Source organism: Ursus americanus, chromosome 20 (assembly GCF_024610735.1).
Source record: "Ursus americanus isolate L20-20 chromosome 20, mUrsAme1.1.p, whole genome shotgun sequence".
In the NCBI taxonomy this organism is placed as follows: domain Eukaryota; kingdom Metazoa; phylum Chordata; class Mammalia; order Carnivora; family Ursidae; genus Ursus; species Ursus americanus.
Genome location: NC_142146.1, coordinates 23,819,508 through 23,827,678, shown reverse-complemented (window position 1 = coordinate 23,827,678; position 8,171 = coordinate 23,819,508). Strand labels below are relative to the sequence as shown.

The following is an 8,171-nucleotide window of genomic DNA, read 5'->3' as shown; positions in this document are numbered from 1 at the left end:
ATTCTAGATGCTTAGAAGCTCTCAAGCAGTAGCAGCTTGATCCTATCGATGGGTAGGAATTCAATTGGTTTCACCAGAGCCATTGACCTTTCTTTTTCTGAACCTCTCCCTTTCCTTTGCCTCCCAGAGAGTTACCTTTAATTGCCCTTGGAGTGTCCACTACAAGGATGTCTCTCTTTCTGAGTCTCACTGGCTGAACCTACTTGTTATGTTGTCCCTTGTGATTATTAAATAATAACAAACAAAGATCCTGGCTAAGTTGATTCACTATAATGACACTGCAGGGCTATAGTCCTGTTTTTCTTTTTCCCTTTTTTTTTTTTCCCTAGGCAAAGAACTTTATCAACCCTGTTTCAAACTTTATTCCCAGGCTTCTTCAGCTTAATTAGCTGCAAAGAATGAATTGTGTATAAGCAAAAACTGAAAAGAGCTGCAGTGTCCAAGGGGCTAGGGCTTAAAAATATTAGAGATCTAGATTTTATCAGATCCATGAATAAAATGTTGAAAAGCAGTGATAATATAAAATAGCAGCTCCCAGTACCTTCTTCAACTTTTATCTTCTTCAGAAGCTTACTCAATTCAGTTTGCTTCATTCTTGGAAACTTCATCAACTCCACAAGATCTGGAACTTCATCATCATCATCCTCTCCAGTAGCAAGTGGTGCTTTTCCATCCCAGATTGTTTGGGCAGAGCTTCAGCTAGTCTTCTTAAACTAGTCAGACTGTCTGTACTAAGTTGGTTTAAGATACTGGGTAGCATTTCTGTCAGCTGCTTTGTTTCAACATGGCCCATAATGGTGAAAGTGTTTTAGGCCAGCAATCCCTGAACTTTAGGGTTGTTAAAGTGGATCTCTGTTCCTTGGTTTATGAACATATTCACTTCTTCAATCCCAGAGATATTGTTTACCCTACTTCTTTAAGGAGAACTTAAGTTTTTTATCATCTGCTGTAGCCATTCTATGACCCACATTCTTCTTTCCATGAGCAGTTCCTTTCCCACCAATGCACACTTGTACTTGCAGTTTGGCGAGTTTCTCCTGGTTCCTGATAGTTTCTTTCATAGTGTTGGAGTGCAAGGGGAATTAGGGTTGGTGCTCAGAGGTTGAGATTAGGTGCACACACGCGGGGACACAAGATGGCCACTCTGGTCCTGATTTCATTCATCCATTTACTCACTCAACAAATATTTATAAATGCTTACCATGTACTAAGCTCATTGCCAAACACCAGATGAAAGTAATGCAAATCAGCCCCTGTATCTCTGGAACATATACAATAGTAGGAGAGACAGATATTAATCAAATAATCACAGAAATAAATATTAAATCTCAACCAGAACAAATATATGAAGGAGAGGTGTATTTCCCAGATGGCTGAAATCCCATATTTGGAAGGCTATTGTAATGTTATAGTAGTCAGAAAATCAGTGATGGTTTCCCAAAGGGAGTGACACCTGAGGAGAACTGAGGGACAAGCAGAAGTGAAGTGCTTGAAGAGGATAATAAGGAGCATTCTATGAAAAATAAAGAGTAGGAAGAATAGCGAGAAATTCAAGAGAATAAAAAAGGCCAGTGAAATTGAAGCAGAAAGAACAAGGGAGAGCATATGTATTTAACCTACTGAATCTCCAGCTTTGCTCAATCAAATGTAAGTCAAAGCAAAAGTTTTAATTTAAAAAAAAGTCCTCCATACACAAAAATAAACTCAAAATGGATTAAGGACTTAAATATGAGACCTAAAACCATAAAAATCCTAGAAGAGAGAACAGGCAGAATGTCTCCGACATCAGCCATAACAAACACTTTTTCTAGATATGTCTCCTGAGACAAGGGAAACAAAAGCAAATAACTATTTGTCCCAATAAACTATTGGGACTACATCAAAATAAAAAGCTTCTACACAGTGAAGGAAACAATCAACAATCAACAAAACTAAAAGGCAACCTATGGAATGGGAGAAGGTATTTGCAAATGACATATCTGACAAAGGGTTAGCATTCAAAATCTGTAAAGAACTTATAAAACTCAACACCCCAAAAATGAATAATCCAATTTAAAATGGGCAGAACACATGAATAGACATTTTTAAAAAGAAAACATACTGATGGCCAACATGAAAAGATGCTCAACATTACTTATCATCATCAGTTTTGCAAATCAAAACTACAATGAGTTATCATCTTACACCCGTCAGAATGGCATAAATCAAAAACACAAGAAACAATGGGTGCTGACAAGGATGTGGAAAAAGGGGAACCCTCTTGCACCGTTGGTGGGAATGCAAACTGGAGCTGTTGCTCTGGAAAACAGTATGGAGTTTCCTCAAAAAGTTAAAAATACAACTACCCTATGATCCAGCAATTACACTACTAGGTATTTACATGAAGAATACAATAATACTCATTCAAAGGGATACACACACCCCAATATTTATAGCAACATTATCTACAACAGCCAAATTATGGAAGCAGCCCAAGTGTCCATTGACTGGTGAATGGATAAGGAAAAAGAGGTATACATAAAGGAATATTAGCCATAAAAAAGAAGGAAATCTTGCCATTTGCAACATGGATGGAGCTACAGAGTATAATGCTAATGAAATAAGTCAGTCAGAGAAAGACAAATGCCATATGATTTCATTCATATGTGGAATTTAAGAAACAAAACAATGACCAAGAGAAACCGAGACATAGACACTTAACTATAGAGAACAAACTGATGGTTATCAGAGGGGAGGTGGGTGGGGGGAATGGGATAAATAGGTGATGGGGATTAAGGAGTGCACTTGTGATGAGCACAGGATGTTATATGGAATTGCTGAATCACTATATCATACACCTGGAACTAATATTATACTATACGTTAACTAGTTGGAATTTGAATAAAACTGTAAAACAATTAAGAGTGAAGAAAAAAAGTTTACTTTGTCCAATAAAAAAAATACCTATGTGATGGGGGAAATAGATATATGCATCCCGGTTTATTGCAGCATTATTTACAATAGCCAAATTATGGAAGCAACCCAAGTGTCCATCAATAGATGAATGGATAAAGAAGACATGGTATATATATAAGTGAAATCAGCCAGTCAGAAAAATACAAATACCATATGCTTTCACTCACATGAAAAAAGTCATTTTTACTGGTTATAAGGAAATCGAGGCCAACTTCAGGAAGTGGCCAGCAGAAAGACCGACTTGCTGAACTTGATTGTGTTTTAACTGGGAGGTCCTAAAGCAGGCCCATAAGCTGGTTCCTTTTGCAATATATGGAAAAGCAAAAGACTTTGGTGTTACCCATCTCCTGCAAACAAACTTTCTATCAAGTTCAGTTGGTATGACTAGCTGATTTCTACCTAATTCACCAGAAGAAAGGGACACTGGGACCTTCTAATTATTACTGTCACTGCCAATCATACATCTGAGTCCACCAAGTATACATTTGATCACAGAATAACAGGTGCTTAATTGAAAATAAAGAAAAGTTGCTTCTAAAAAACTGCTTCAATAAATAAATAAATAAATAAATAAATAAATAAATAAATAAATAAATAATTCTGCTTCTGAAACATTGCAAAAAGGAACTGAGTAAGCCTTTTACTTGAACACTTGTTACTGGCCAATGTGACACAGTCCAGAATAATTTAAGGCAAAGTAGGTTGTCTTAGGCAGCATGGCAGCTCTGCTTCTTCACAGCTGAGTATCTGAAAGCAATGCTGAAAGAAAGCAATGCACAGCCAGTTTCCTTTCTTCATTTACACCTCCTTGGCCCAACTGTTTTCCCTGGTGCTTTTGGTGTGATGTTAGAGGCAGACTCATCTCTCTGAATGCCAGGCTCACCACTTCTTCTGACCCAAGAAGAGTGGACTCCATGGAAACTAAAATAGGCAGCTGTTTGACTCTCATTTGCTGCAGGAAATTCCAACTTGATGCTTCCAGCTTATTTTCTAAAATAAAAGAAAGAGAGAGAAGGAAGAGGAAAACCTCCACCAGGAGACTTCTGTTGCTGAAGGTCAATGACTTTTCAAGTGGTCTTACCCTGATGCTTTTGAGAAAGATTTTCACATTTGAAAGCACCTGTCACTCATTATCCAGCATGTTTCCAGATCTTGGAAAGAAGAAAAGCCTGAAACTTCCTGATAAGGAAAGAATGTGTCACAACTTTTGCTGTCTCAATTTTTTGGATTCCAAATCCCCACTTAAGGGAACAATCAAAGACAGATAGAGCTGGAAATAGTGAGCAGAGTGAGAAGTGAGAAAGAAAAGAAAAAGGAAAGTGAATGAGAGGGAGACAAAAACAATTCGGCAGGTGACGAAGAGACAATGTGAGAGAAGTGAGGACAGAGAGATGAAGGCAGAGAGTGAGAAACTGAGGCAAACATGGACAGAGAGAGGTAAAGACAAGGATTGAGGGGAAAAAAACAACAACAGGTAAATCTAGAAAGAAAAAGGATACTTGTATTGGGTATACAAGAGAAAAAATATTCTTTCAACAAGAATCTATGGAGCAGATTCTATGCGAGGTTTCTGTGTTAGCAGGCACTGGGACCATAAAGATAAATCAATTAAGTAAGACAATGCAATGAAGAGCAGTGATGTGCAAAATATAGTGCTCTCTGAGAAGAACAAAGCAGGAATACTCAGCTGGTATAAGATGGTCTGGCACCTTCTGGGAAAGTTCCAGATCTCCCCCCCCCCCCTTTTTTTTAAGATTCTATTTATTTATTTGAGAGAGAGAGGGAGAAAGAGAAAGAAAGAACACAATAAGGGGAAGGGGCAGAGGGAGAGGGAGAAGCAGACTCCCCCCTGAGCAGGGAGTCCTATGCAGGACTTGATCCCAGGACCCTGGGATCATGACCTGAGCCAAAGGCAGACACTTAACCAACTAAGCCACCGAGGTGCCCCCAGATCTTTTCTTTTAATGAATGTGTAAGGAAAAAAGTTCAGAGTTTACAACTAGTGGGTTCACAAAGCTGAATTTTATTGATAGGCAGCCTTCCTAGATATTCTCCTTTGAACCTCTCCGTATCAGAGTTGCCACTATCCCATGTATGGGAATATAAAAACAAACAAAAAATTCTTGTCTTCAAGGCAATTTATTTACATCTATTGAAAAATTGTCATAATGTGCTGACTTTCTTAGAACAAAATACTTTACCACTATTTGCCAAAAAATTATCTGAATAATTGCATCCATCCTTCATTTGTGCAAAGTCAATGATGACTTATAATATGTATGTTCTTATGCAGTGCCCCAGTCTGTACAACTGTACTCAAGAGCTGATATGCACATCTCTTCCTTAGGCCAGGGCCTCAGAATTAAAATAAAGGAAAACTTTCTGCATCATTCTTGTTCAGGGCATCTAAACTAGAAGTCTACAGGCTGAAGTGCCCCATAGGTATGTTGGCTTTTATCTGAAACTTTGAGGGATCTGAGTAGTTAAGAAAAAAAACCCAATTCCTAGCTTCTCTTGAAAAATTACCTCTGATAATAAGTATCTGTTTCCTCATTGCTATAACTGGCAGGAGCAGAGTAGCTCTTTCCCTTACAGCCAAGGCACACCCTCTGATGACCACCGTTCTTCCAGTCCATTGTCAATCTCTGGAACACGGAGACCAAGAGTCTGCTATTTATCATAAGTCTTTCACTGTTATCTTATTTATATTTGGTAAGCTTCTCATTTTTATATACACTGGCTTCTATAGGCAACTGAATCTGAAAACTTCGATCTAAAGCTATATTGTCCAATACCTTAGCCAGTAGTTACAAGTAGCTATTTAAATTTAAATTAATTAAAATAAAATAAAATTTAAATTTGACTTTCTCAGTTGCCACCAGCCACAATGCAGGCACTCAGTAACTACCTGTAGTTAGTGGTTACCACAGCAGAGATACAAACCATATCAATCAGTGCAGAAAGCTCTACTGGATAGGGCTAATTTAGAGAATAAAGAAGAGCTGAGACCATCATTCTTCCCAAATTTTGTCCCAAATTTGGATACAAGATCTAGGACAGCCTAGGTATTCTATGGTCACATGATTTTTGTGTGTGTGGGTGTTTGCACATTTTTTTATAATGATATGTTAGTCACCATACAGTACATCATCAGCTTTTGATGTAGTGTTCAATGATTCATTGTTTGTGTATAACACCCAGTGCTCCATGCAATACATGCTCTCCTTAATACCCTTCTCTGGGCTAGCTCCTTAATACCCCCACTCCCCTTCCCTCAAAAACCCTCAGTTTGTTTCCCAGAGTCCACAGTCTCTCATGGTTCATCTCCCGCTCTGTTCCCCCCCCTTCATTTTCCCCTTCCTTCTCCTATGATCTCCGTGCTATTCCTTATGTTCCACAAATAAGTGAAACCATGGGATAATTGTCTTTCTCTGCTTGACTTATTTCACTTAGCATAATCTCCTCCAGTTCCACTGATGTTGATGCAAATGTTGGGTAATCATCCTTTCTGATGGCTGAGTGATATTCCATTATATATATGATTTTGTAAAACACTGTCTGTATCAGTATCTTATGGCTGCTGTAAGAAATTACTACAAACTTGGTGGCTTAAAAAAACACATGTTTATTATGTGTTTTACAATTCTGGCAGCAAGAGGTGCAAACAGGCTTTCTCTGGGTTAAAATCAAAGTATCAACAGGACTGTTGCATTTCTTTTTTTTTTTTTTAAGATTTTTTATTTATTTATTTGACAGAGAGAGAGACACCCAGTGAGAGAGGGAACACAAGCACACCCAGGCACCCCAGGACTGTTGTGTTTCTTTTGGAGGATCAAGGGAAGAATCATTTTTTTGGCTTTCCAGCTTCTAAAAGTCACCTCCTTCCATCTTCAGAGCCAGCAATGGCCAATCAATTCTTTCTCTGACTCTACAATTGACTGTTCTGTTTCGATCCTCCACTTTTAAAGACTTATGATTACATTGGCCCCATTCAAATAATTCAGGGCAATCTCATTTCAAGATTAACTGACTAGCAACCTTAATTCCATCTGCAGCTTTAATTACCCCCTTGCCATATAACAACATATACGTAGGTGCTAAGGATTAGAACATGGACATTATTGGAGACAATTATTTTGCCTATCATGCTGTGTTAGACAAAATTAAGCAGGGATCTCAGTAGCAGAACTTCAATGAACTTTTAGTATCCAAAGAACAATAAATTGCTAGGGAACTACAAGATATAGTGTTTACTAAATCTATGTCATTACCGAGCTTTTTAATGAAGAACACTTATTAACATTGTTTCAAGGAACAGAATTGGAAAATGCCACTGTTGAAAGTCAAAAAGAATGACTGAAAAAGAAGTAATCTTTCCAATTAAAAACTATGATAATAGTAGACTCTCTAAATAGCACATGCAAATTGTTTTGCAGATACTTGCAGGGTCCTGTTGATTCCTTGTTTCTCTAAACAAGACTAGATGGAGGAAGTGGAAATGAGCTAACCACATGGAAAGAATACTTAGCTTGCTCAGTCTGTGTGTAAATATCCAGGGTCATGTCTTTGCCTGGGCCCAATATCCCCAACTATGATAGAATAGTCCTGAAACATTATAGGAATAAGGGAACTTTGAAGTAATATAATCCAAAAACCTGGAGTATCAATTTGTCCTATGTCATTCAGCTAATATCTATCTAAGGACAGATTAGGTTTCCCAATTCCCAAGTAAATATTCTTCCCATACTCTAAAGCTTCATCTTCCCAAAAGTCTAGTCATCTAAGTTGTTTGTAACTAAACACCTAAGATAGGATCTTTGTCCTTTCTAGGGATTAAAAAATAAAGGCTTTCATTAGAAAGAAGTAAAATATCATTTTGCTGCTTATTCCCTGCCTCAGAAATTTCCCAGAAATTCACATGGAGACCAAACTTGGCTTCCCTGTCCACATGGACATGCTAGCAAAAAAAGAAGATTAAGTCTCTTACCCATCCTCCCTGCCAAAGTTCTTGCACTGGACCTGCCCTTCATGAAGCAAGGAACCAAAAGGGCACTAGAATAAGAATGAGATTAGACAGAACTAATGATGTGGGAAGTGAGTACATAAAAATGTGGACAAGAGAACCATTTATTTCTAAGAATGAGAGAGAAGGATAAATAATTTCCTCACTGCTTCCCAGCTTTGAGTGGGAAATGAATCTGCTGTTGATGTGTCTC

General features: G+C 38.0%; 1 pseudogene; it reads right to left on the bottom strand.

The window, feature by feature from the left end:
* Positions 1-579: 579 nt before the first annotated feature.
* On the bottom strand, positions 580-1,061 carry LOC123788477 (transcription factor BTF3 pseudogene; annotated as a pseudogene).
* Positions 1,062-8,171: the final 7,110 nt, after the last annotated feature.